At 40.4% G+C, this 26,171-nt stretch overlaps 1 protein-coding gene across 5 annotated transcripts in view; it reads left to right on the forward strand.

Annotated features, from left to right (window-relative positions):
- The window catches only part of FILIP1 (filamin A interacting protein 1), a 115,342-nt gene that overhangs the window by 17,128 nt on the left and 72,043 nt on the right, over positions 1–26,171 (forward strand). For 4 of the 5 annotated variants that reach the window (XM_068415876.1, XM_068415859.1, XM_068415893.1 and 1 more), the window contains exon 2: positions 12,800–12,930. The exons of the other annotated variant lie outside the window; for it this stretch is intronic. The gene's annotated coding sequence lies outside the window, so the exon portion shown is untranslated. The remainder of the gene's footprint in view (positions 1–12,799; positions 12,931–26,171) is intronic. 5 annotated transcript variants of the gene reach the window in all.

The following is a 26,171-nucleotide window of genomic DNA, read 5'->3' on the forward strand; positions in this document are numbered from 1 at the left end:
TTAAGCAGGGACACAGAAGATAAGATGTACTACAGAGCAAGCTGATAACAAGACCCCTATCTAAGTTTGCGTGACATTTTTCATTACAAAATCTAGTCTTGTATGAAGCCCAGTTGTTTACAGCTTTGCCAAACTTCAGTTGTCCAGACTGGATGTCTGGCTAAGTCTGAATTGGTTTTGGACATTTCAGCTAGAATGCTTCAAGCATTTCCAAGAATGAGATGGGAGAAAATTGTTGTTTGCCCATGTGAAAACAATCCTGTAACCATTTTGCTGAAGAGCTTTAATGTCTCCATTCCAGAGTGATCTACTGAAATTCAGATGGGAACTGCTCTCTGGCAGTGAATTGACTTGCCATCCCTGTGAAAATTACGCCAAGCTAAGAGCCACTGAAAAAAGTATTTCACTGAGGATAACTGGTAGAAATTTGTAGCTAACTTCTCAGAATAGCCCACCTATGCTGATGCTGTCCCAGTTCCTGACATCTCACCTGTTGCAGGTGGTTTATGCACATACCAGTCCAGAGAACATCTCTATTTCAGGGATACAGGGCTAAGCAATACTCTTCCCACAGTTACTTCTTCATCTGATGCTACAGCACTACAAAACTGAGGAGAAGGATCTTGTTTCTTCTGTTTCGACAATACTTCCTCAGCAGAGCCTCTGCCACTGTGGGAAAAAATGTGTGGACACCGTGATTGCCCTTGCTGCTAGGGAAGGACACTGGGAAGGAATCGCACTGTGACAAGCCCTTGCATGAAACCTTTGTACCTGTCAGTCAGGATCTCTTTGCCAGTGATAGATATTGTCCATCACCTTTGCCATGGGATGGAAACACTGTCTTTGGGAAAGCAGAGGATAATCAGCAATCACACTGACACTTTGCTGGTGTAAACATGCTTTTATTAGTAATTTATCTGGATCTTCAGTTGACTCATTTGGAATTGAAATTATCTCAGTTCATGTCTCTCTGTGGTCTGAGCTTTGTGTCATTGCTCTGCTTGGCATTCACCATTGCCTGCCAGGCCCAGCTGGACTTCTGTCTGGGTCCTGGTGTCTGCCTCAGCTGATCTTCCATCTGTGAGCTTTGGAAGTGATCATCTCCGATCCCTTTCTAACAGCTGTAACAGTGCAGAGTCCAACATCACCCATCCCCATGGCACCACACTTTCCCTGCAAAGCTGTCTTCTTAGTTCTTCCCTTTGGATTTGGGGACAGGGCAGGCTCCTGAGGCAATCTGCTCAACCTGCTTTACTTTTGTAGAAACAGCTATGGCAGCTGCTATTCCCATATTTTTACTATGCTTGCTGTTCCTCTTCTCACTGCTGCACTCCCCCTCAGGAATTCATTCCATCTGAGTGTGCCATCTGTCTGAGTGCTTCTCATTTGCTTGCCCTCCTCTCAAAAAACAGAGCTTTGCAGTTCTGCTGCAGTTTTGTAGAGCAACAATACACTTTTCCACTTCTCACAGTTTTTTCCTTCTTTGAAAGCAATGCAGTAATGGCCATACAGAGACTGTTAAAAATGTGTGGGTGACACTTTGGCTATGTCCATTTTCAGGAAATTAAACAATGCAAATGCTGGTTCTCTGACCCTCAGTCCAGTTGTCACTGGCTGGTCGTATCTATGTTATTGAACTTCCTTAGCCTTCACAACAGGTTGGTTATGCCCAGGCTGCCAACTCCCCCTGGCTAGGCTGGTCCTCAGACAGGGCTAATTCCTGAACCATTCCAGGAAGACCACCGGTTAGTCCATGCCAAAATTTTGACCAAGCCCTGGCACTGTTTAAACTACTAGTTTAGACATAATCCTCATGTTATACTCATCTGAATACATCAAATGCCTGGGATCATCTGAACAATCACATAAACCCCTTTCTGCATTATAAAGATATATTTTATTATTATTGAATCAGACTCCTCTAAGATTACAGATAGAGTAACTGCTTTCCAAGAATATTTTGAACTTCCAACTCTGGTAAATTCTAGCATTGGAAAAAATTTCGTGACACATGTTTAAACTGATTTTTTTGAGTTGGATTCTTAGGCATTATTTTAGTATCTCCTCTCCATTCACCTTTGTTTGCTTTCTACAGCTCTGCTTCAAATGTCTTTTTCCTTGTTCTTCTTTCATTAGATAGGTGAAAAAAAATTCCCCAGACAATTTTAATAAAGCTTGGGGACCAATGTTTCCACCTGAACTGTTGTAAATAATGAGCAAAGCAGATGATACTTTGGTCAGATGAGTCAAAGCTAATAACACTTCATTGGGTCTTCTTAGTTCCTCATGGACAAACAGTGCTTAGAGCTACAGGCACAATTGTGCACAGGATTTCACAGGACTACCTCCTTTTCAAAAGGAAATGTGAGCAAGGAAAAAAACGCCAGCAAAAAAGCTGATTTTAACCATATGTGGTTTTGGAGGTGTCCTTTATTGAACAGCAGTTCAATGATTAACATAAAAAAATCATTCAGGCAATTCTAAGCTCTCTCAGAGAAGAGAATAAGAATTTTTTAATGCATCAATGGCTAAATCGTAAACGGCCAACAAACCAACCAGAAACTCAGATAACCACTTTGAACTCTTGGCTTCAGCAGAATGGATCACACAACTTTTACATAGCGGGAATATCAGGCTATGCAGGGCTTTCTACACTGTTTCATGCAGAACTAGAGCGTTGGGGTTTGCAGCAACTCATAAGAATTTGATGCCAGCTGAATCCCTTGGCCTTCCTCTCCTGTGAAAGGACAGTGGCGGTGCCTTAAAGTCCCAGGAGTTGTTCTCCCTGTTAGTGAAGCAGAACCTCAGAGGCAACTCTGTCCTGAAGTGATAGCACGAAGTAAAAAAAGACCACCCCTCTTCTTGCATAAGTTTCCAATGCCCCATGTACAATGCATCTTTTGTTAAAGTTAGAAATGAATACATCACCATTTTAAAGCAAACCAAAAGGACTTTTATCTGCCAACAAACTCGTTCAAATCCTTCTCCAAGAGCTGATGAAATCATCTGACATAAAGCAGAGCAGAGGCTGCATTCTTTACGGAGCTTTGAGTGATGCGTATTTTACCAACTCATCCATGAGAAAGGGATTCTTGAACAAAATGGCTAAGCAAAAGAAGAGATCATTTTAAAAATATGCTTATGTGGAATTTTAGTTGTGACATGCACCGTGAACACTGCTAATGATTTCAGATATCAAACTATTCTGCAATTAAGAAGCAATTTAATAGTTTTAAATTGTAGCCCTGAAAACGTAATTTATGTTTCCAGTACTTTTATCTTAAATAGTCTTTCTGGCTCAAGAAAAATTTGGATACAGATTGTTTAAAAACTTGCAACTCCAGCACTAATTCAGCTGAAAAGTTTTTGAGGAACAACTGTTACATCAATAAACTTAAATCTCTAAACATATGTAAGATTAAGATCCTTGCTGTTCAAGATATTCACCTTTAATTTTAGGTGCTTGAGGCATCACTGAAAGCTTAAAAATATTACTGAAAAGAATGCTGTGAGATCTGTGCCATGGCATGCAACTCATTCACATGCCCAGTGACAAACAGCATGCTCTGCCCTTCTTTCTGTCCATGGGAAGAGTTGATTTTGGATTTAATTTAAGGGTGAGGCAAGTGCTTTTTAGATAACATTTTGCAGTTCCCTGATGCTCTGTTCTTATTTGCCGGCCCATAAATACTGTTTTGCAAGAACAGCTTTCTCATTTGAACTGCTCAGTAATGACAACAAATTTTTGTGGTTTAAGACTAACATAAGCCAGTTCCAGAGCACCTGCTGGGAGATATGATTTTTGTGTACTTCAGCTGAGGATGCAGTTAGATTGTGTTGTTGCAGGGTATGAATTACTGCTTTTTTTCTCAAAATAGAAGTGTTTTGTGTTCTAACAATAAAGGAAACATAACATTTACTTTCAAAACTATTCAATTAAATCTTCCTCGGTGAGATAACAATACATTTTTCATGTCAGAACTACAGTGGGATAAAGAAGCCTTGCTTTCAAGGGCACCAGCCAAGTAATAGTAATTTAAAATAGCTGAGCATCAAGTCCTTCAGTTTTAGCCCATGTCCTGTCATAAGCAATCAGATGAAAAGAGAGAAGTTTATTAAACTAGTAGTAAGCCACCGACTAGTTTTCCCGAGGTGAGGTTTAAGCCTTGGACTCTCTCTGCGCCAACCTCTGCAATTCAGTCAACTGCAGGGAACTCCACAGCATAATCTGTGGCAGCTGAGGACTGTATTTGTGCTCTGCTCTGGGCAAGCAAACCAACCAACCAACCAACCAACACACAAACCGGTGGCCAAAAGCAGCTAACCAGGGAGAGCAAGTACAGAGCAAGAATTGAAACTTCCCCTGAGCACTCTTCCTGCCTCCAGTGATTTTCAATTTAAGGGCTTGCCCAAACCTGATGTGGTTTATCTGGTTAGCAACAATAAGTGAGTATTTCTTCCAAGTATTTCTACTGTCTCCCTCCAAGCCATGTTAACTTCTGCATCCATGGACAAGGCGTTCTGCAGATCTGCTGTTCAGTGTGTGAAGAACCACCCCATTCTGTTTGTCGGTAGAGACTGCTTCAAAGCCCATGTAAAAGAAAAATAATCAGCCAAAGAGAGCAGGTGCCAGGAGACGACAGGAGCGTAGATTAGTTTTCCACTAGAACTCTATGGGTTTGAAAGATGTGAAAGTCACCCACCTTCCTGGCTTCCTTCCCAGATGCAGCCAGGACAGGAGGCAGTCAACGCTGGAGCCCTGCAGAGCCCAGCTCCCCAAGTTGTGTATGAGCAAGGAAGGGTAAAGGCAAACACTCTCTGACTGCTGCGATGCACAGAAATGATCTGATAACTCCAAGAGATTCTTGAGAACAGGTTTGCCTCACAGCAAATGAATAAAAAACCTGCACAGGAAATTGTTGCCCAGGGGTCTAGATCTAGAAGTAGTACCATAAACTTTCTGACAATCCCTAGACTGTTTCTCCTTAATATTTCAGAGGAGCACAGAAACCAGCAGTCCTTAGGGGGGCTCTACTATACTTATACCAGTCATAATGGAGACTTAAAACCTACAGTGCTAGAGATTCCTTAGTGAAGCCATCTCTTGTATCTGATAAACAAACCTGCACAAAATAATGTGGCCCATTCATTAGGGTTTTCTCAGATACCTTTCAGGGCCCTGACAATTCTTCGTTGACTCACTTGTGAAATAAGTTCATGATCCTTGCCTTGTCAGTGTTGGGCAGCTCTGCGTAGGATCTGCATGCAAGATACCATGGTGCTTTTGTTATGTGAATAAGCATCTGTTATGAATCCCACTACAACCACTAATTTATTCCATATAAACAGCAGAGAAATCATGAGAAAATACAGGTTCCTGTTTACTACCAACCTGGCCTACCGTCACTCAAGCACATTTAAGTAAGTGCTGCATTTTGGTCACCTCTTGCTGAGCGTAGCAGCCATGCTTAATTTATCTTGTCTAAATCAGTGCACTGAGTAGTTACCACTTTCACTGAACATGGAGATGATTTAATTTATGGATTGGTGAAATCAGTCTATTTACACAGTAAAGCACATATTAAGCATCGAGAAAAAAAAAGGCAGAAAATGCCTAATCACCTTGTTTTTTTGCACAAGCCTTTAAGGATAATCTGTAAATTTTCAACTGAAGATTAGCATAATTCAACATGTTACTGTTTTAGAACTACATTACTACATTTACTATAAAATGGTGGAAAAGAGATCAGACATCATGCTTTAAATTAGTAGGTGACAATGATTTATGTTACTTTTAATGTGGGAGGAAGAAGTTAAGAATTAGCAGTTTGATGGCAAATAAATCGTGACAAGTCAAAGGAGTATATTTTGAAAAAAATTTTGAATTACTGATGTGTAAATTCAGAATCTAGTGTCAGGAAGTATAAATTCGGCATATAACTTTGCTTTTGAATATGGATACAGTTTTCTCTTAAAAATAGCGAGAATGTTTCCCCCCATGTATGAAAAAATGTTTCAGAACATCAGCCTTCTGAAAAGTCATCAGTCTCCATTTATTCATGACCAATTTATTCCTGGAACAGTTCAGAGCACGTGGACAGCTTCTGTTCTAATCAAGGACTATTTTTGCTTGAGACAAAACTACCAGTTTGAGGAGGAAACAAGACTGTTTTGATGTATATACATCATGTGGCCTGCTGAGGTAAATCAGGAACTTGAAAAATTCAATTCTGATTGAATCCTTAAAAAAATGTAATGGGAATAGAAACAGAGGCTATGATGAAAATCACTAGCGCTGTCAGAGTCAAAAGTGAAACTGTGATTGCTTACATGAGAGAAAAAAAGTGCAGAGGAGGCATGAAGGAAGCATGTTGAATAAGAAGAATCTGGAGAAGATGGATGGATGCTCTTTCACAATGCATGAGTGGATGTGCATATGGTAAAAGCAAAAAGCAACAAAATTAAAATGAAAAAAATACATGCAAAGCTATGTAGGCAAACATATATGTAAATGGGTGCTCGATTTTCACCATGTTTGAGTAAAGCCAGAAGATGAGAATGCTTTCAAAAGAATTTTTATATAAGGTAGGAAAAGACGTTAGAAGTCAGTAATTCAGGTCCTAAGCCATCCATTAACTGATGACAATGGAGAGATGTTTTCCATTCCACTGGAGCGTTTCTTCCTGAGCATCTAATGCTGAATTTGAAGAGCTGAAATTAGCATTGTTCACAAGAAACTGGTGAGAGATTTTCAACTTCACTGGCTAAGAAAGCGAACGGCTAATAACAAAACCAGCAAAACTGATCTTAGGTTTATGAAGCCACTTAGGTGGGAGTGGAGTGAATCATATTAAGATACTATTAATTACCATAAGATATAAACTTATAGTAACGTTTTGGGCATTTTCATAGTAAAATCTGCCTTCACCATGCTGGTACACTTTGTATGAAGATAACATGCTGGTATTTCTATCAAAATTTCAAACAGGAGCTACAGGAAAGTGAAAATATGTGTAGTTCCATCATGGCCATAGTTTCATCCCATTCACGGAGGCCCTCTGTGAGGCTCTCTGTGTGTGTATGAGTATGTGTGTGCATTTAGAAAGAAATACTTTTTCTAAATGATTGATTTTTATGTAAACATTTGACTGCTTTTGGTGAAAATAGATTTTTTTCCAAACTTTTTTTTTACCCGAGAAGTTTTCTGCTTTGTGGAACTTCATGGGTTTTTACTCCAAGGTCAGCATAAGTGATCTTTTAAGCACGAAAACACTGAAGGTCTATAAAGTATCTCCAGCTTTGTTTTTAACAAAATGTCTTTCCTTTCACGTGTATAACCCATGCTATGACCAAAGTAAATGAGAAACAATCATAATTCTGTTCCTTTGGCTCTATCTTTTGGATACCCTCCAACATAAAATGCATTAGCACAAAAATATACTTGTCCTTAATTAATTTATAGCTTAGAGCAGAATACCATAAATAACAGTTGAACTTCAGCCGCAAAGGTTTTAAAGTCATGGATAAAATATTGTATAAAATTTGTAATAAACCTTAAACTAGAGGACAAATAGAACTAATCATCAACAATCTTAGGAATTTCAGTAATTGATAGACAACTGAATGTAAAAGATGTTTATTTTGTAATACATTTGGGTTCTATTAAAATGATTGTCATTGTGGGAGAGAAAATTATTTAAGTTTTACCACCACCCTGAACAAATACTAAACTGAACTATTTGGTTGGGGTTTTTGATTTCTAGCATAGTTTCTAGCATAGATTAAATTCTGGCCAATCTGTGCCGATGGGTTCCCTTGCCAACATTGTCATTTAGTTTAAATGGCTTTCCTATCTCCCTGATATTTGGCTCCGTGATATATTTATAGACAGCAACTGGATCCCTTAACAGCCTTTATTTTGCTAAGCTCAACAAGCCAAGCTCCTCATTCTGTCTTCTCATGTGATAGGTTCTCTATTCCCCTGATCATCCTAGAAGTCCATCTTTGTACCTGAACAAGTCTGAGGTAATGTGCTACAAATGACAAAGTACAACAGTCTTGTATAAGAGCATAATAAAAGAAACCATAGCAAACAGGGTAATAATTTCAGGCTTGCAAGGATGTGCTGTGCCAAATATTTAGGAGGTTGAGTAAAGGTTTTGAAATCTTCTGATGGGATCTTTATTAGAAATAATGAGGGTTTTTTGTAAGTTGTTGGTTGAAATTGCAGTATGAAAGATTTTAGGGTTTTAATCAAAAGCTGAATGAAAATTATTACTTGATTGAGACCTTCAGCCAGCACAGCATGCAGTTGATTAGATTTGTGACAGTAATCATTGAAGAAGTGGGTCTGGCATTTTGAAAGTTTGTTTGACAATGACTGAGAAAAATCCTATGAACACTGTATAGTATGTGATGAATCTTTCCTGTAGAAGCCACAATTGCATTCACACATTGTCTTTAAGAAATTTTAGTGGCAGAGTTCAGGGGGTTGGTTCCCTGGAGTTAGCTCTTCAGAGTGCTCCAGCTGGTGTCAGCCACTGGAAAGCAGAAGAGAATGTTGGGACAACTGATCCCACCACCTCCCAGGACCACAGAGAAAAGGATATTTGGTCGACTCCAGTATCCCCTGGTCCCTTCTGCCATAGATTCTTGGAAAACTCCAGGAAACTCATGACTCCCAGCTGTTAAGACTGTGACAGCAATCTTTTTTGGCTGTTTTACTTCTAATCCATACTGAGTCGATAGTTTAATCGAGTTTCAAGGGGAGTTTCATACAGAAGCTTTCTCCCAGTTGTGCTGAGCCTGCCATCCCAGTGCTTGGGGCCGTGATCACTGGATTGTAGGATGCCTCTGTTAGTGTGGAGAAAAGACACTGCTGGATTGCAGGGGGAGGAAGCATTTGTTTTTCTAAAATCATTTTCTCAGGAATAAACACACTGATTTCTTTTTTGGCTTTTCTCTGTCCTATAGCATAAGGAAAAAATAGCTTTTGTAATATGCTGTAGGATAAGAGAAGCCTAAATTTAGGGTGGTACATGCACATATGAAGATCAATAAAAGTGAAAAGCTTTTAAAATGCACACAATTTCTTAAGAAAGAGCAAAGGGGAATCCCACCCATGATTACAAGCAATTAAATACACAATTAAGGAAATACGTGTCAGGGCACTGCATGGGTGGCTGCTCCCTGGGGGCTGGGAGCAGGGGGAGTCCCCACGGGGACTAGTGGGCTGGGGGTAGCTCCAGCCATGGGCATCAGGCACTTCCCTGGGGATGGGCCGAGGATGGGATGGGCCATGGGTCCATGAGTGGGCCCAGCTCAGTGGGAACAATGGCCGGGCAGGGCAGGGCTGTGGGGAGCTGGAGACCAGCCCTGCTGTGGTGATGCTGGGGCAGGGGCTGATGGCTCTAGGGAGCTGACATGGGGTCCTGGGCCCTCAGGGCCCTGACAATAAATTAAACAGAATTGTAATTCTAATGAACATTTCTGACAATAATAGTCGTCATAAAATAGTCGATTTGATAGTGGAAGCTGTCGCACGTTGCCTGCCCCCATGGTGGCCTGTGGGCTGTGCGAAGCAGGTGTCCCTTCATGCATCCCGAAGCCTTCTCCAGCAATGCTGGCGGGGCATAGGGTGCTTGCCAAAATCAGCTTCACTTTGTGTCCTATTCTGACTAGCTGTGCACAGCCAGACCTTCACAGTGCCCCAGCAGACTGTGTGTCCAGAAGGATTTGCCCTTTGTTGTACCATCCCCAGTGTGACAGCTGGGGCTTGGAACTGCAAGGGAGTGAAAAGCAGCTTTGAAAGCTCTTTGCTTTCCCTGGCTGTTCCTTTGAGGGTCCTGGGAACTGTGGCTTGTAGATCAACGGGAAGATGGGGACTTTCATCAAAGTTAGGGTATCTTGGCCAACCTGCCAAAGAAAACTTCAGCTTTCCTTCTGCTGTGTTTGGTTCCCTGATCCGTGGTGCATTGGGGGAAACGGGACATGTGTATGGAAACGAAGAAAACTGAAAGGCTTTCTCCAAAACAAATCTACAGAGAATCAATAGCTTCATATTACTGTACTGAGAGTAACAAACAAAATTATTCTATTTAGTGCATGTGATTAAAACTCTCAACAACTGGCATGGAAAAAGCAGCCCAAGAGGCATCCTGCTGTGCAAAGGGCTGTGATGTTATTGTAGCCCGGTTAGGTTAAAGATGCTAGTGAGGCAACGTCTGCAAGCAAAGCTGCTTCTTTCATTAGCCTAATGGGTGGTTAGGAGAATTTTTGATGTACCTGTGTGATGTCTGTGAGTGAAATACCAGCTTTATTCAAGTCAGTGGCAAAATCCCATGGGCTTTTCAGTGCAACACAATGTTGTATAATGGAGAGTATTTTAAATACAGTGATACTTATCCTGACTGTTTCTTTTGCTCACCATATTTACTGTGGCATCACTTAGTTAAAATGGAGAATAAGACATGTATAGGCATAAATATTATCTCAAGATATTTTAAAGTTTAATGAAGAAAAATTTTTTCTAGAGTAGTGTAAAACATCTACTTTATCCTGCTCCTTGGTAAAACATCAGAGGATCTAAATTACTCAAGTCCTAACTGTGTTCCAGGATGTCTCCTCATGGGAAGATTTAGGTGTAGTTACTACACTTGTAAGATTACTTTAAAACAATATATATAGTGGAGGGAAAGTACTCTTAAGGGCCTATGTTTAAACCATGTTTCCTATGAACAAGGTTGCTGCAAATCATGAGCAACGCCACTCTTTTTGCATTCAGTACATCAGATTTTAATCTCATTTAGACTGATGAAGATCCAGAGTAACTTCTTTAAACTCAGAAGAGTCAAGACAAATTAGGTCAGAATTTGACCCATTAAACCTTGTTCTACCCTTTTTGTAATATTAATAATTAGTATGAGCTGATTGACAGAAAACTGTTATTTGTTTCTTATACTTTGTGAATTGCACTGAAAATTAAGATCTTCATTGCGAAAACATGGCTCACTTTCTTTTATTAGCTCTAGATAGTTGCATATTAACTTTTAAAGACGATAGTCTTGATCCCTCCTTTGTTCAAATTAATGAGAAAACTCTCACTGACTTTTTTGAAGGACAAACTTTTTGTAGGGCAAAGAATTAATTTCATGCCAGATGTGATTCAGAGCTTGTGGGTATGACAGTGTGATAACCTGAGTTCTTGAACTTGTAGGAAATGATTTCTACTATTAATAAATAAATAAATAGATGGATAATTGCTCAGTTTTCTCCTAGAACTAGCTGTTCAAGACTGAAGTTTCCTAAACAAATTTTCAAGAAAGTTAAAGTATTTCTAAATAAAATAAACTGGTTTTTCCCTTATAAAACCAAGTTTTACTTAATGTGTTTGCACTAATTTAACTGTGATTACAGCTGGTTAAGATTTCATTACTGTATCTGTCCTTGCGTTGTTCACAATCCAATAAATCTGATTCTTTCAATTCAGAGCAAGGACCAAAAAAAATCTGCAAATACCAAGTTGGTATTTACTATTTTGCAAGAATTCACATACAGTTTGTTAAGAAATAATAGGGAAATGTGCCATACACTCTTCTAACAGCTATTAACTTAGACACCGTAGTAGTCCTGCTTTATTCCTTAAATGGTAATGTCCCTAGTATGACTCCATTGTTATTAGGAGAATGATATAAATGATTTAAATAACAGTCAGTCTGTAGAGTTGAACAAAATTGTTACTGTTTTCTTTAGAAAGATCACAGCTTTCCAGAACACCATGTTCTTCTTGACCAAACATTTTGCCAAAGGAAAGACCTCCATGGTCTCACAACCCTCAGAAGCTCTCTGGCACCACGACTCCTGCCACTGAGCCTGCCTGGACACATCACTACTCAGATCCATTGGCTCTGATCTTTCCATGCTAGCTGTCTCTGAAGCGGGTTTGATGTACCAAACTTTGCTTATACCATAACCATGCTGCACAGTTGAGAAGGTCAGGGCACATTTCAGGGAATCCACAAGGAGGATTCAAATTCTGTTTGTTTATGCAAACTAATCAAATGCATGAATGAGCTTTTATCACCATGAGACCTTGCTTCTCTCCAGTGTTACTCCCCATGTGCCCTGCAACATGCCCAGTTTCCAGTAGCAATGCTCCCATTTCCCTCCATGTCTGCTATACCTCCATGGTATTTGGAGTTGTCACCATGTCCCCAGTCTTCCTTTGTTTGCTTTGTGGGCTGTGAAAGAAACTGGTCTGCAGCTCTTACTGCGCTGCAGATTGCCAGGCTTGGCCAGCCAAGGGAGTCATGCATTCTCACTGAGCAGCTAGAAGCCTGCAGACCGTGTGCAATGTGACTAATAGATGGGACAAGCTGGACATGTTACTTCTCTGCTGTCATTTTGTCATTTCATTGCGATGCATTGCATTGCATATGTTCTGCAGAACTAGTCTATTCAATGAGGAACCCAGCGCATTACCTACTTGTGATACCAGCTCTTAGGAGGCAGCAGAAGTGTGAGGTTTTACCACCTGGGTTGGTATACTGTATCATACCTGCAAATGTGTTGCCTAGTCTGTTCTGGATTCTTCAGGTCTCTGTGCTCTGTCACGGCTTTGGAGACACATGGATAAAATCAATGGGAATCTCTAAATGAAAAAATATAAGAATTTTCAAGCCACTCCATCTGTAAGTCTGTATTTTCTAGCTGGCCTGACGGCTGGCAGGCAGAGCAAGCACAACATGCTGCTTCTCGCTTTGTCCTCGCACGCAGCCCCTGAGCCTTATCTTTTCTCTAGGGAACCCAGTCATCCTCGGGTGGGAGCAGCAGAGCGATGGCACAGGGACACCTCCATCCTCGACTCCCTCCTCCCCACTCCGGACGTAGATTCTAGCGAAGCCCCCGCCCTGGAAGCATCCTTCGACACAGGTATTACTCCACACCATGGGCTGTTCGGCTGACATGCAGGAGCTTCCAGGTGGAGCTGTGCTCCTAAATTAGTAACATTCAGGAGATGCTGTTGCAATAGTATGGCTGGAAAGCACTGCGTGAACTTCCTGCTGATGTCAGCTCCAGGAGGTGATCAAAATGACTTATGTCATCTCTTGTCCTTCAAAGGCTCATCTGAATTTCAGAGCTGACAGAGCCCTCAGGGACTGTTGAGGATTACCAAGGACATCCTGAATGTACATTATTTTCCCTGAATTATTTTATCATAATAAGTTAATAATAAGCATCCTGAGTTAATGAGTTAGCGTAACAAGGAGCTCTTCAGCAGGGACCGCTGACTTTTATGACCATACTGGTTGTCTCACAATATTTGTCTGGGATTTTGCCTGTCTTTTAAAAGCCCCATTGCTAGTATCACATTGGTTATACAGTAATCTTTATTTCCAGTTTTAAAATGCCTCACAGTGCTGGAACATACTTTGAAATTGTGAACCCAGCTCAAAAACTGGAAGGCAATCACTAACTGATTTTATAAAAATTTCACAACTTTAAGCCCAATGTCATATCATATTTTTAAACGTCTGAAATGTCTGGAAAGCTTGGGATTGTCTATATTAATTATGGCCCCAGAAGATCTATCTCAACAGTCAGAAAGCAACTCCATTTGTAGTCAAGGATTGCAAACACAATCTTCCTGGAACTGAAAGCTGTACATTGTGCAATTTTTATGGCTTGTATAGCTTTTCTATTTTTAGTTGGTTGAAACCTGCAATACATCATATAATCCTCCTTAAATTGTCATTCATAATGCTAATTTCCATTAACTTGGCATAAATATGTTATTTTCTTTCTTAATTTTGTATAATTACTATTTTGCCTAACAATGTTACACAAACAAAACTTTATTTTTCTCTCATACAGAGTTGATGTGAGTGCAAACTGCTAATGATGTGTTTCTAGTTATGGAATTTTTAAACCAAATTTTTAAAAAAACACAGTATTTTCTTTTTTATTTAAAAATATGCATGTGTTATGAAGTCCAATAACTGTTCCATGACTTCAACAAACCATTTACTTAATCCTCCATCTTTATAGGCATTTGGAAAGGTTTCTCTGAGGTTTGGGAAAGCCTAATAAAATTGCACTTTTCAGCTTTTTTGAAGATACAATGGGAAGAACAATTCTGTTTTTTTTCCTTTCTAGAAATGCATCTTCAAGGTATACAAGATAGTCAGTGACAAGCTTTTACACAGAACTCTTCAGCCTTGTTCTTGCTTACTTAAATAGAGATGTCACATATTTGGCTACCTGTAGAAATTGTTTGTGCAACATTACTTCATGCCGTGGCTGAGCAGAGGGCAGGGGAGCTAAGCCTGCTGCTGGCACACCAGTTCATGATGTCTGTGCCATAATGCTAAATGCTAGGTTCTGACAATATTTTTATTTTCTAGGCTTTTCTATCCCTCTAATTATAATCCTTTGTCTTCGACACATATGCTTACTTTAACAAGTCTGAGGTTTGTGGAATACTCAGTGTTTGTGTTTGATGCTTTCCATGGGGTACGGCCAGGTGATTTCTAGTGCCTGGAAGGCTGGTGCTACAGCCGAGCCATGCTACCGTGCTAGCATGTGCTGCCAAGCATTTTTCCGTGCAGGCTTTTGGTCTTTCTTGATGCCAAAAAGTGATAACAATTTTATCTGTAAGTATAATTATAATAAAGATTTTTTTGCAAGCATGACAGCTACCTTAGATCAGGCACATGGCAAACTCCCAGCTGTGCACAGGTTTTCGAAGTATGGCCATTTCATACCAGGTCAGTTTTGCAGTCTTAGAATTGACTGACAAACTGCTGACTGACTTTTTTTTTTTTAATTTATGCTATTTGTTTGACATACACTCAATGATGTTGTACAGGATGAATTTGAAAGATACAGTAGGATACTAGATTTTGAAATTAACTTTGATTAAATGAGTTACAGAACTTAATATGGAGGCAGATACTTTTTTCAGGTTTTGACTGAGTTTAATAATGATTTCTCTGACAGTGATATACAAATCCTAAAGCACTGTGCTGAAAAAAAGAAAATCCAAAAGTGTAACTGAATAGAAATGAATACGAATTGACATTTAATTTACTTTCCTAGCTGATAAATATTTTAATAATAAACAAATGTATATATTCCTCAAAATACATTTAGTTTAGCAGAGTCTTTCAGGTTTAAAGATATAAAATATTCTTAATAATTCGGTAAGGAAATATTTATTCAACGTGAGGACTTAGTCCTGACTTTTCTGAAAGCCTTGTGAAGCGTTCTCAATATATATACAGAAGAGGCTCAGCTGGCTAGTCTGAACTTGCTTTTTATGGGCAGCTGTGGTTACCAGTCAGCTACTGGGTGCTCTGGAGAGCTGCCCTTTAACTTTCAGCTGGGCAGGTCTGAAAAAAACTCTTTCACCTCTGAAATCCCTGCAGTGTGCATGTGGACAAATACAGATAAGGAAAAGCTCTTATCTGTGGGCTATGCAGTGAATATTAAGAGGAAAGAGGTGGTACTCACTTACTTTTAGACATTGTCACTAGGGATAGAAACCTGAGTGAGATTTATTCTCACTGGGAGTAAAACAGCACATGAAATGTGAAATGAGCATGTGAGAATACTTTCTGTAACATCTTGTTTCTTAAGATGACTAAATATAGCACCTTAATATGACAAGAGATGAATTTGCATCCTCACAGGAGGAAAACTGGTTAATCTTCCTTTTCCCAAACCCCAAGTAAGAAGCTAAAAAGCAATAACAATATCATTTTGAGCAATTCAGACACAGGAGGAGAGATCAGACTTTTGACCATAACCAGCATTTACACCTAGGAAAGTGGCTGCCCGTGCAGCTTGGTGTCCAGCGCGCTTCCCGTGGAGCCAAGATGTGTCAGAACTGCCAACAGCGACCACAGCAGGTCCTTGCCGAGGCCATGGGTCCACCACACATACACAGAAGAAGCAGCCCAAAGTAATTTCTCAGTCACCTAAACTTCCTTGAAGGCAGCTGAAAAATACTTAAGCAAACAAATAAGTAATGCTGAGACATTACATAACTGCTGGTTCAGACAGTTTTTCACTAAATAAAGAGAAACAGTCATTTCTCTATTTATATGCTGCTTTCTTACCCAACTTCTTACCTGATTTATCAATCATATACCATCTGTCTGTGCCTCCCCTTTTTTTTCTTGGATGATGACCAAACTGTTTGACATTATTGTGAAAAGTCAAATCAGGCTTTTAATTTTGTATTGAGAGACCCAGTGACGCCTTAATATTTAGAGGCACCCAACAATTCCCTTCAGCAACGCTGAGACTCACATTGCTTTTCTGTCATCCACCTACTCATAGGAAATAGGAACTTGAAAATTTTATTATTAATTTTTTTTCAGATTTACCTTAATTATTAAAAATGAGTGTCTAGTTTCACTTGCTCTAACTAAAAGAAAGTTAACATAGCTCCATTGTTTATTGCTGTTTCTTAAATTACTTGTTTTGGGCAATAATGGCCAAATTCCCCCCACTTTTCCTCCCAAAGGAAGGAAGAGTTGTGGCTGGAGAATCAAATGAGCTCATTTCCCAGTTAGGTAGCTCAGTAAGGGTAAGCTTTTGACTTTTTTCAGTACTTTTTAGAAATACTGGGTTCTCTGCTCCTCTCAGTCAGAAGTCTCAGTGTGGCAGCGGTCTATGTACTGATGCTTTGTAGAAGATCCATCCCGACAGCACAAGCCACTTGAATTTGCGACTTCATTAACACAAAGTTGGCAGGGTTAGTTATAGCAGGGACTGTGAGGGGTGGGCACAGTCCCACAGCCTCTGTCATGTCCTAACATCTGCCACCAAGTCTGGCACTATGTCAGATGCTGATAATGAGGTGGCAAATACCTGCTATTCCCTCCCCACCCAACAGCAAAATAAGCCTTTGTGGTGATATGTTTATGGATCCAGCGTGTCTTTATCAGTCAGCTAACGGAAATGCCCACATGAGGGGCACAACCTCTTTAGAGAGGTGAGAGGGCAAAACTGAGACCTCGCAGCACTTCCCAGGGGCAGGATGGAGCAGTGTCCTCCAGCCATGTCCTCTCACAGGCAGGCTGGAGCAACACCACCCTCTGCCCAGCACCTTTTTCCATGGAAAGAAAATCAGGGGTTGTTTTCCCTGATAGACAGGAGCCATGGTGGGCTTCAGCAGTGGTCACTGGAGCTGAATGACTGAAGATGAGGACAAGCCTGAAGTCTTAACATAGCCTCAGAGAGCTCAGGCTCCATTTCAAAGACACTGTAGATTACGGATGAAACCTAAACTCCTAGCTCAGTCACACAAGTGAGATACTTAAAGCTGAACAGTGTGAATTTGTGCCAGTGAAGATGATTTTATCTGCATGTAGGCTTGTAAAACACCCACTCCATTTGTAGGAGCTCTTTTTAATATTTTTCCATGGCTCTGAACTGAAATTACTTTCTAAGAAAAGCAGATAAGAATTTTTTATTCTATTCTAGTAGGGAAAAAAGAAAATTCAACCTTTTTCAAAAAGTTGAGTAAGGTAGGGTCTTTGGCTAGTTGCAACAAGACAAACACAATTCACTTAGATTTTATCGCTGTTGAAATTGGATTTTAAGAAGTCACAGACATTAAAGCAACTTGAATCTGGCAGCAGGTAATTTTAGTTATGTTAATGTGAGACCAAACCCATGCAGGGATATTTATTTGCTTCTTCCTTCCCTACTCAAAGTAGCTGTGCTGTGTTTTCAGCTTAGCCTGACTTCTTGCTCTGAACTAAAAACCCAGGTGAAGATTTGAGCAGATTAACATTGACAGGCTGTTCAAAAAAAGATCAAAACCAGCTCAACCTGTAGATGCAGGATAACTCTTTAACTTCACTCTTTTCAAGTGAAGAAATTTTCTAGAGATTTTGAAACCAAGACATTAGAAGAGGCATGTAAATATGGTTTCTATAAATGAAAGCTCTTAAAGTGGATGAGGCCATTTTCAATGCTCAGGTGAGGTATCTGTAGGTTTTTGTGCTGCTCCCTGTCAGCATGAGGCATTGGTATTATTTAAATCAGTTAGGATGACATTTACTTCTTTACTTTCTTTGCCACAAGTTCTGAAGTCAGTGGAAAGCCTTCAGGATTACTAGGAAATAATGACAGTCACTGGGCTGGCACTGCCAGGAATGAAGTAAGACTCTCCTTTCCTTTTACCTCTTTACAAATAGTAATGACAAGTGAAGGCTAGGGCATTAAATAATGCAAGGACCACTCTGGAGCCTCGAAGTGCTGGTGCTCTTATCAGTGACATGAAGCAGAAGAGCTCAAAGTTTGTGCCACCGAGCCCAGCAAAAGCCAGGGGAAGCCTCGTGTGAAGTGGGGATGTTGTGCAACCTCTCTCTCTGCTTCAGCTGCCCTGTCTCTTCCTGATCCCTGCTGAACTGCTCCATATCCAGACCATCCTTCAGTAGCAACTTAAAAATATGCCTCTAGAATAAGTAATACACTTCTGTGTGCCTTGACCTAACTTACATGAAAAAATACGGATTCTTTTCTGTTTTCCCACCACCCTCCGCTTATTTTCTCTCTGCAGACTGTATTTATAGTGAGTTGCACTTTCCCTTTGCATGGCTGATTAATTTTCCATTTCCTTTGTTTGTAAAGGAGCAGACTGTGGAAAGGAAAGGCTGTAAATTAAACAGTGCCAGGGCATGAGCAGAGATACTGGAAGGTGAATGTCTGTACTCTTAACAAAGCATTGGAGTGGTCCCTGGCACACTTTTGGCCAGGTCACTTAACACCCTCCTGAACCATTTGAGAGCGTGTTTCGGGAGTCAGCATGGGTTAGGAGCAATTCCCAGTGGGGAGTGTGGATGCAGCCAGCATGTTATGGATGCTAAAAGGGCTTAAGAGCCTGAAGGATTTTCCAGGACAGCTGGCCTCACAGTCAGAGAGCAGTCCTTGGGCATGGTTAATCTCCAGTATACATGTAGCCAGAGAATTGCTTTTTTTTTTTTCCCCTCAACGGGAAAGATATTATTGTAAAACCACCAAAATTGATAGTGAAACTCAAGGGCAGGTTTAGTATCAGAGACTATTTTTAACTCCTTGTTTTGAAACCAGTTAATCTTCACAGAGGAGGAACCTTTTGGGACGTGGAAGGCAGCCCAGTCTAACGGAGGGGGTTAAATTCACCCCTCACCAAACAACCAAGCATTCATGTGCAAGCTGGTACTCTGTCTTTCAACAACTGAAACTTCCTACAAAGGAGTCACTGAGAGAGATTTGGAACTTGCTCCCTGCTTTGGTTGACAGCTGAAATTTGAGATACTGCAGATGTGTTTTTACACTGTTGTCTGTTGGAGAACAATATTTGTAGAAGATACAAGTCCTCTGTATAATTTTTTTCCCTTTGCTGTAAAATCTGTAAGGGTATCTACAGATTGTGGGGGTTTTTTTGTCATTTTTATAAAACAAAAGAAGGATAAACTAGTCAAATGTAAAATGTAGCTATAGTTGTTTATTGGTTTTAGCAAAATCAGAGCTGTGCAAATCATGGCTACTGAAAAGAATACAGGATTCACGTTTCGCATCTGGTCAGCAAAAGACAGCAAAATACTTCCCTCGACCCAAAGCCTGAATTTGGCTTTTGGGACACATAGCTTTCTGTCTTGTCTCATACTTGTTAAAATCCAAGTTAATTTTGAAATAAAAAATAATTTTAAAGTGAAAAGTTGAAATATATTTTGTAGAAAGCCAGTAAGAGTTAGTTTCCTCATTTCCTAATTGCATTCCCTGTTTGCCCCATGGTTCATTCCTAGCTTAAAGTAGGATTGCAAGGACCACAGAATGACTTTACTTTGCATGCTGTGTTCCCTCAGTGATTTATCAGTTTTAGGTATTTCGGTTGGTCATTGCAAGGAGAGGGACAAGGGACTTGGAGGGAAGAGCTGTGATGATTATCAGCCTGCTCCTGTCTATTGCTGCTTTCAGCAGTTTCCTGCCATCTTGGAAGCAGAAAATGCATTATTCTAGGAGCAGCAGTCTTTAGAAACTACTTATGAGAGATATAGCGTGGTTCCTAAGTCCACAGTATATTTGATCTTGCAGGTTATCAGCTTGTTTCTATGCTGTCAACAAAAAGAAATGACTAATGCTTGCCTTACACCAGAGATTACCCATCTGCAGGAGTGAAAAATCTTTGGTAGGCCAGCTAATCTGCATCACCTCTCTTACCATTTTCCAGGCATGTTCTGGTTGTCAGGTGATAAAACAAATGTTTAGTGGGTTTGGACTGAAACTAATGGTGACATTGCTAGCTTTATCTTCATGTGAAGTTCACAGTTTGATTTTCAATTAAAATGGCATAACTGAAAAGGGCATAAAGCTGTAAAACAATATGTGAAAAATCATGATAGGACACAGTGCTCATTCAGCCCTCAAGGGGTGGCCGTGTCTTGAGACAGGCTCCATCAGCTGGGTGCAAGGTATGCAGCCCCAGGAAGCAGGAGCATTTCTTTCCTCCAAGGTTCCATGCTTTTCCTTCAAATCAGGAGCAGTCCTGGGCACAGGACACTCCAGCAGGCTGGAAACAGGCCAGGAAGAGGGATGACTAGGAACCAACTGACTCCCATGTCTTCCAGCTCAGCTGAAACATGCTAGAAAGGCTGCACTGCAGGCAGTTAACACTGTTGCCACCTACCTTGCTCCTGGCCAGTCCCTTTCAGCCACATAGTCACTCTGGAGAATAAATATCTAAACCCTCATCAGACCTAGCAGCATGTTTGTCTAGCGGTGTCAGCTACTTGAGCTGTTTCTTCTCTACGACTCCTGTTTGTACTTTCTGGCAGCTGGGAAGCACAGTAATCAAAACACGGGTAAAGTGATATATAAAAGTTTATTTTTTTGATTGAATGATGATCTAATAGCTTATCATTCCTCATGCCTCATGCATCCAAGATGTTTTTCCAGATGAAGCCTGGGAAACATGAATCTTTGTGAAACAAGCCTATGTTGCTCCTTAGTTGGTCAACATGCATTCCTCAAGTAAAAGTATTCCAGCTGAAACCACAAGTTTTCCTGAAAATGACAAAATTAATGGAATTATACCAGCATAAACTCTGTTCTTTGTAAATCTGTGCCATAATTTAGCCAGAGAAGAGTTTATCTTGGAATTAAGAAAATGGTGTTAAAGTGGTATAAATCTGCCTTAGTGATGACTGGGTTTCCTCTTTTAGTTTTGTGAAATCCTTTTCTGCTTTCACGCAGATTATACCTATTCAGAATGGCACCTGGATATGGAATTTTCAGAAATCTTTTTCTTTTCTTCTTGAGAATACATTTATGTTTATTCCTCTCATTTCTTTTTTTCAAGCAAAAAAACTATTGTTGATATAATCCTTGGTGAATATAATCCATGTGCTACTATGCTCCACTGTTATAAGAATCAATTTTAGAAGCTGTAAAATAAATCTTTGATAAAGCAAAAAGCTTCACTGATTCTTATGCTGTACCTCAACAAGTGTGTCTGCTATAACTTTGATACTTTTCTACACTATTTGCAAGCAGCATAAAAAGCAAAGTTCTATTCACCAAAATAGATTAGGGAATAATGAGACAGTGATGACTTGATTGAAGAAAATAAGCTGTGTCCTGCATCTAAAACAGTCACTGCATTTTTGTCAGATACCCTTAACAGGGACAAATTCTCCTTTCTCATAATTAAAAAGACTCAAGTTTCTTCCACCGATGAGACTCCATGTATGGTATGACAAAATGAGGGAGACGCTGTGACATCCGTCTGCCACAGCGCAATATCTCCTTCCTGCATGGGCTCATCTGAGCAATGCCATGGCCTCTCCCCCTCACTTGAGGGTGGGCAGCAGGCGCAGCCCAGGGGCCAGCCCAATCTGCTGCATCTGGCAAAGGGCTTACAGGGCAGGAGGGAGCCCACAGAGCAGCCCTCCCAATTCAGGTGATGCAAACCCCGCCATGGAGGCAGCGTCAACAGGATGCCACGAACATTTCTTCTTCAGTGCGTGAGACTCAGCACATATGCTTGGGCTTTGCTCCTCCTAACACCTGTATCGCAAATGCTTTTCCAGCACAGCAAGGAGACCAAGTGAAAGTATGAAGGCAGTAGGGGTGTTATATAGCTAGACTAGCCACAAGTCCTCTCCTAGTCTGTATAAGAATTACATCCCTGTGGCTTGGTTATTCAAGCTGTTTACTGAGTAGAGAATTGTCCTGATTCATAAAGTATCCTTACCCCCATGCCAGTACTCCAACAAGGGCAAGCAGCTAACACATGCTCTCACAAAAGCACACGGGTAACGTGTAATACTGTCAGAAAGAACAAAGACCTTTTCTTGTTTGCTCCTGCAGATAAGTCATGATGCATATGAGGGCAAGAGATTGGGGGAGGGTTAGAGAGCACAATGGATTAGTGCTGTAGGCGTGAACGTTTAGAAATTCAGGAAACTCCAGAATTGCTAAGGGTTGATATTTGTTCCGTTCTTCATTGTATTAGTCATTTGGTTTAGCACTCCCCTCTGACCAGCATGACTGAAAAAACCACTGGAGTCATCTGCAAAAGCAAAACCAAGAATGAGGTCTGCGTTTCCTTGGTACGGTGTTGTTCAGCTATCACACAGTCCGGAGTCTGACAAATGTATGCTTCATGCAGCATCCAAGTCCAACTGGACAGCACTGCTCAGCATGCGCCTCTGCACAATGCAGCCATCAATTCCTACCTGGTCCTGTGACAACCTCTTGCTAGCATGATTCCTTTTTATTTCTTCAAGTCAGACAAAACAATAATAACAAACATTTGCAGAATCCAGGAAAACAGCCTGGATTAACTAATAATAAGGAATGACTAACAATAAAACTAATAATTTTAATCAGTCTCTGAGGTGGCATGAACACTTGCATCTCTACATGTTTGTCCTATGAAAGCCACACCAACTGAGGCTATGCAGCCTTAGTTCTGGCTGTCTGGATCCCTTGGGGCTAAAGCCATCCATCCCCATCGGGGCTAGCTCTTGCTGAGGACTTCTAAGCCAACAAGGTCAATTTCGTGTCCCTGTCTTCCTCTCTTCCTGACATCTAAGAAGGTGTCGTCTTTTTTTGTATTTTTGTTTGGTGTTTTTTTGTTGGTATGTACTACTTGCAGATACAGACTGATACTATTTAAAAAAATTTCCAGCTCTGCTCCTCATTTATGGGACGTTTCAGATCTGATGGAGGTTTTATATGATTTGGTCCTCGTTTTGAGTATATTTTAACATCTTTTTCACTCCTGATGCGTTACATTAATCGGTAAGCACTGGGCAGAGATTTGGCTTGCTCAGTGCGTGAGTTCTCAGCAATCTCCCCTGTGTACCAGGCACTTCTGCACAGCACTTTGCTCCACTCCAAATGTCTGCACAGCGGAGCCTATGCAAGATACAGTTCCCCATCACACAGTTCCCAAAGCCACAGCTGAGAAACAATTCCAGTTTTGGCTCACTAGTAACCCAATTACACTGACCCTACAATACATTGTTAGCCTGTCAGAAACCCAGCACTTTCATGTGATATCTTAATCAGTTAGATCTGCAACTGAACTCCAGACTACAAATTTATAGCCAAAGGCAACAACCATATCATGGCTGTAAATAAACTTTTTTTTTGTGTGTGTGTGTGTGTGTGTGTTATAACATCATCATCATCATTATTATTGTTGTTGTTGTTGTTAATCTAAGGGAAAGCAGTACGGAGCCAAAATCAGCATGTCCAATTAGCAGGAGGGACAACACATCAAGTTCGAAGAACCTTTTTGTGTTATCTGATTCTAATAGCACTAGTAATGGAGCCTAATCTAAACTGTCATTTCAAGAGCTATAGGGAGAACAAATTGCCGTCAATGGGGGAAAGGTCTGGAACAGCATGCAGTCTGTCCTCTCCTGACATCCTACTCAGCAAATTCCTCACAGATTTCCTCCTGATGTCAGTAAAACTAACATAAAGGTTATTTCATAAAATCTTGTGTGGATTGCTAACTTGTGAAAACCAAAGGACTCATGCCCAGAACAACAACACAGACTCAAGTAAATAATCATAGCATTTGTCCTTTGTGCTTAAAGCTTAACAAATGAGTGAAACACAGGAGAGGCTGAAGAGTTCCCATGCCAAGTACCAATGCTGTGAGCACATATTGAAACGAGTAGCCAATAAATGTCGAAATCAAGGTGACTGATCATATAAAGACTTCTTGTTTGACTGGAGGCTGTTCGAAAAGGTTTCCAGTTTAATACACAATACAATGAGGGGTGGAAAAAAAACCCCATACAGATAAATAGTAAAGGCTAAAGTCATTATAAATCATACCAGCTATTTCTTCAGGGAACACAATCCCTTCAGCAGATCAAGAATGCTGTAAGACACAGAGACGTGAGCAGGACAGACAGCGGGAGGGCATTTGTTACCACTGTTAGACTGGCAGTGTCCCCAGGATCAATTCTGGAACCCAGGTGAAACAACAGATAGGCAAAGTTTTGGGAATTTGGTATTTGCACACCGAAATAGTGTCGTGCAACTGGTCAGAAACTTTTCTTCTTCAGCAAGATGCCATCAGAAATACAGATGGATGTCCAAAATGATAATGCTAAGCACTCCTTTCCAGCACACAGTATTTCAGCCAAGATCACTGGTATGTCCTGGCTACTTCACACTGCTCTAATTAAAACTCAGTCATCCTTCCAGCTGCTTTGTATTCCTAGAGCACTGCACAACAGCTGGATCATGCCATTGATTTTGGCCCTTAAACTCCTTGGAAATTACTGTGTGAATATCAAAACTCTGGCCCTTTCTGTCACCATTTAAGCTTCAGTTCACCTGCATCTCTGGCTTCAGCACACATCACCTTTGCATTTGGATAACACGTCAGAAAAGTATCAACATCGTAACTGAAAACAGAGTAGGTGTTAGCGTTACGCTGATTTTGGCAGGTTTTACCCAAAGAAAAGCTATTAGGGGCAACGTCCCCGAGAGTGACAGACTGTCTGTCACACTTACTGTGATGTAAGACTTGCTGCAAAATAAATCTACAAGTGCTAAAGAAATTTTTAAAAAGGCCAAGTTTGACTTCCTTTAGTGACAATCATATTCTAATTATCTAGCTGATACAAAACTCCAGATCAATTGGTGAAGCTGCTCTGCTGCTGTATTAATGAATTTTTTAAAAAATAAATTTGCATCTGTCCTTTGTTGACCTATATTGATTTTCATCAAGTAAAAGCACACTTTAAATATGCATTCCTTATTTCTCTGCTAGCATGCTTATAAACCTATAGTCAACTACTCAGTCTTTACATGGCTTCATGAGTTGTTGTCTCAGCTCCCACAGGGACAGATGGATCAAAGTGGCTGTCTTGAGTTATGATGTGACAGGGTGACACACCACCTTTCATGAAGTCTAACATGTCCAGCCAAGTGCATCTGGTTGATTATGCAATGCTTGAGGTAGATGATGTGTCTCAACTAGTCATGAGTTAAATTTAAAATTAACTGTGCACCTTCACATCTAACAGTTGAATCATCTTACTACAGAGAAATCACTAACGCAGCATGTTACTAAGCAGAATACACTGTAATGTAATAATCTGTTTTCCACTGGAAAACATATGTAAGACAGACTTGCAATATTTATTCTTAAAACATGTAGGATGTTCCAGAGCCATGAAGCCATTCACTGTAAGCCATGAAAAATAGGTTTGGTTTAGAGATGAAAGTGGCTGGAGGCTGTGACCCACAGGGACTCAGAAGGAAACACTTAGAAAATAGAGACAGATTGAATCTCAAGTGCTCTCTCCTGAGAGGAAGCATGGTTGGAAAGTTTAAAACCCATTAAAGTTAAACAAATTGAAAAGCCCTATCTGAGAGGAAACATAGTACAATGTTTATTTTTCCATTACAAACCTGAGACCTAAAAGATTTCCTGAGGTTCTCAGGTATTGTTCATGCTTATAATGGAGATCTGCTTTTAGAAAGTGTAATTCATGTTTAATCCAAACTCCTTGATGAAAAACACACTGCATAAGCATTCAGGAAGTTAAAGACTATTGTATACCTGTATCACATATTGTTTGGATAGGAGCAAACCTACAATGCAAGGAATCTCATCGTGAAACTCTCTCACTCAAAAACAT

This window comes from Nyctibius grandis, chromosome 1 (genome assembly GCF_013368605.1).
Source record: "Nyctibius grandis isolate bNycGra1 chromosome 1, bNycGra1.pri, whole genome shotgun sequence".
Classification (NCBI taxonomy): Eukaryota; Metazoa; Chordata; class Aves; order Nyctibiiformes; family Nyctibiidae; genus Nyctibius; species Nyctibius grandis.